Here is a 4,153-nt window from a genome sequence, read left to right as displayed (position 1 = left end):
GGAAGATGTGATGAGGTGTGGTGAGAGATGAAGGAGGATGTGATGAGGTGCGATATGGGTGTGGCAACATGAAGGACGATGTGATGATAAGATAGTACTATGAGTAATGCAGGTGAAATGAGTGATATCTGATGAAAGAGTAATGAGAGTGTAATGAGACTACTTAACAGAGGGGTACTGAAGTGGACAGACCCTGGAATCACTCACCACTTATGTACTTAAATCCACTTCCACCCACTCCACATTAACACAGACCCTCCACATTAAATCCACATGCCCTCACACTCTCAAAAAACAGATTATACTCTTTTCACTCCAACCTGGCTTAAAATTGCCATCCGTCCATCTTGAATGCTGTGTCGTACTGAGTGACACTAGAATATGGTGCCTGTCAAGAAGTGCTACTGTATGGAAAGGATGAAGAGCCAGAGTATAGTATTTATCTGCCACTGAGCTTCGTGAAATAAGCTGCAAAAGGACGAAAATTTGGGCCAAGTGAAGATGAAAGGAGTACTGTATAGATTTTTTTTTATATATATATTTCCTCACGTATAGGCTAGATATTGTTATTTCTTCGTCATCTCAAATCTAACTTCAGCACTATTATACTCTTTTCACCTTAACTTGGCCTAGATTTTCGTCCTCCTGGAGCTTTTTTCACGTAGCTCAGTGGCACAAGACAATGCTACGGCTCGACATCATAGCACTTCTTCGTGACTAGCATCATATTCTTGTGTTAATCTCATGATGGAACTCATGATTTAAGATACAGAAATGGCAATCTTTAGCTAAGTTTGAGGGAAAAGAGATTTGAGATAAAGAGATGGCAATTTTGAGCCAAATTAGAGGGAAAGGGGTATAACAGACTCTACACGCCAGAATCCAGATAATATTCACAGTCCTTATTCTCATTTACGCTCCTTGTTTTATCCTCAACTTTTCGACAAATACATAGACAATTTTGGAAGAGTTCTTAATCTGAAAAATCCTGTAATGCTGAAATTTAAGATGTATTTGGACTATCAATCACTGTATCCAACTTCTATTTGTCTATCTATCTATTCATCCAACCATCCATTTATTCATCCTCCCCCTCTCACTCACTCACACTCTCTCTCTCTCTCTCTCTCTCTCTCTCTCTCTCTCTCTCTCTCTCTCTCTCTCTCTCTCTCTCTCTCTCTCTCTCTCTCTCTCTCTCGCCTATCCAATCCTATACTGTATATAAACTGCTCATCAGGTGAGCAGGGGCTCGGGGCTAAACCACTTAGTTAGGAATGTTAAGGCAAGAGTGACCAGTCGCGTGTCCCTGAGCGTCAACCCTTATACGAAATACCCAGTTGAAGCGCCTTAACCCACTAGACCACCAGGCTTCCACTCATCCATAGACAAGTACAACATCTCTCAACCAAACTTTAATAACAAGACATGAGCTATATTATTCCAGGTCGCTATTCACATCTACCTGGATCACCTTAAGCCACTAGACAACCAGGCTTCCACGCATACAGACAAGGATATTAATTCTCACCCAAAATCCACAGCCAAGAGGAAGACATGGACAATTATTCATATATGTTACTGTTTGAAGCCATGAATAAATAAGAGGCTGAAATTCGTCCCACATTTTCGTGATGACAATTTCAGCTCTCGTAATTTTCCTATAGGACCAGGTGTTTAACTATGGCTTTCAGGAATAACTAAAGCTATCAGGATTATAGCGTGCCTCAATTCACATTCCTAATTTTTAACCTTCGCCAACGAAGTGGGAGGAGGTTTTGTATTCAACCGGGTTTGTTTGTCTGTTTGTCCACACTATATCTAGAAGAGTTACTGATGGACGTCAATTAAATGTTGTGGATATGTGGGTTATTGACCAAGGAGGAGTTAATTACATTTTGGTGATGATCTGAGTGGTTTGGTATACACGTTGGCAGAGGTATGCGCTCTCTGATGGGAAATATTAAGAATCTGATTTTTTTTTTCTTTTTTTTTCTTTTTTCTTTTTGCAACACGATTTTGTGGAGTGTGACTTATTTTATGGAGTGTGACTACTAGTGCTCCTGCTGCTGCTGCTACTACTACTACTACTACTACTACTACTACTATTCCTTGAGACCTCTTCCGTGACGATTTATTCTGGACACAACACATTATTCCTCTGCATGTCAACCTCAAAACTATAGAAATAGCATGCAAGAAAATGTTAAGGTGTAACAGGCAAAATAAATCGCTAAGTAATGGGTGCCACTACACTTCGTTCACCTTAACTTGGCCCAGATTTTCGTCTTTTTTCAGAGCTTTTCAGAAAAGGATAACACACCAGAATGAGAGGGAGAGAGAGAGAGAGAGAGAGAGAGAGAGAGAGAGAGAGAGACCAACCCCATTACTCAGACTAAGCTAACCAGACCGTGACTGACAAAGAAAGCACACAGGCGTCTCTTAATAACAGGACACACAACCATCACTGTACACTTAATGTTCCTATTTTCGTTCCTATAGAGCGACTGTCCTAACCAACAGATCCCTAACTCGACTGAGGTTAGCTGATGACCAAGACCCCCCCCCCTCTCTCTCTCTCTAGTGTGGGCGGGCCATCACCTCTCTTACATACTCCAAAACTGAGCACTTGTGCCAACAGTCTATGAGAGAGAGAGAGAGAGAGAGAGGGTGGCTGTGGAAAGAATATAGGAAAAATGTGTGTGTGTGTGTGTGTGTGTGTGTGTGTGTGTGTGTGTGTGTGTGTGTGTGTGTGTGTGTGTGTGTGTGTGAAAGCAAGAGGAAAAGAAAACTGAAGATAAAAGAAAGATGAGGCGGCAAGAGAGGTTTGAAGAGAGAGAGAGAGAGAGAGATTAGAGGCTGCGTGTATTTCTTTTTATGCGAGGAAGAAGGAACCAAAGGCCACGAGCCCGCAAACCGTTCCTTCCAAGAAAAAAAAAAGAACAATACAAAGGAGAGCCAAATTCAAGATCCGTTCATTTCGAGATGCCTGGACACACTTCGTCTGAAAGACTGGAGATCATTGGAAGTAGGAAATACAGACAGAGGGTGACAGTTCCAGAGCTGACCTGTTGCATATATGAAGGACTGGGAGTATATATCGGTTAACTCTTGCATTAGAGAGCTGGACAGAAAATGGATGAGAGTTTGTTGCGGGACGGGTGCTACACGCCCGTCGTAGAGGTGGAGGGATGCAAGCAGACCGTTCTGAGGAGCAGTGACCATTGAAGTAGAAACAGAAAAGAGATAAAGATGCACAACTGCGGCGAAGCGATGGAGGTTGAAGGGAGCCAGTAAGAGGAGGAGAGTTAATGTGACGAAAAGCCTTTGACTCCACCCTATTGAGAAGAGCTGTATGTGGGGAGCCTCCCCATACATGAAAGCTGTACTCTACACCCGGGCGAATAAAACCCGTGTATAAAGTCACCAACTGTGCAGGAGTAAAGAGGGTAAAGAGTCGGCTTAGCACACCTTATCACTTGGAAGCAGATTTTACAAGAGATGCAATATGATCTTTCCAAGATAAGTCCCGAGTGAATGAAACCCCAAGCATGTTCAAGGATGATGCAGGATTGAGCTGGATATTATAAAACACTAGTGGGTACTCCTGTGGAAGATTTTGTACTTCTGCATACGTGCGTGCTTGAGCGTGGGAATCTGTATTTGTAAAACAGAGCAAGAAAAAGGAAAAAAAAAAAACAGTTAGAGTGAGAATAAGAGAGAGTCAGAGGAGGCGCTAAACGGAACGTGGATTGTGGAAAAGGATATCCATCTGTCTATCCATTTATCTATCTATCTATCTATTTTTGTTCTAATCTACTTCCCCCTAGGCATTCTGATAAACTCTACGGAGGCCTTTCATAGTTGATCTCTTTTTCTACCCCCACTCTAAAATAAAGAACTGAAGAGTAATGATGATGATGATGAAAGGGGAACATTACACACACACACACACACACACACAAAATACCGTAAATTCTCCACAGCAATAAAGTTCAAGGCCTCACCATAGCCGATACATCCCTGCCTTCCTGTCCAGCTGAGTGGGTAACAGGTCTGTATATTTCACCATCGACTGACTCCACATTCCCCATCGACAAACCAGTGACTGTCTGACTGTCGCTTTGATGCTGACTAAATCGTACACCGTTTACAC

The sequence above is a fragment of the Coenobita brevimanus genome, chromosome 116 (genome assembly GCF_032717465.1).
Source record: "Coenobita brevimanus isolate Jiangsu-jjx chromosome 116, ASM3271746v2, whole genome shotgun sequence".
In the NCBI taxonomy this organism is placed as follows: domain Eukaryota; kingdom Metazoa; phylum Arthropoda; class Malacostraca; order Decapoda; family Coenobitidae; genus Coenobita; species Coenobita brevimanus.
The sequence above is the reverse complement of the archived record's forward strand: the minus strand, read 5'-3'. Positions refer to the sequence as shown.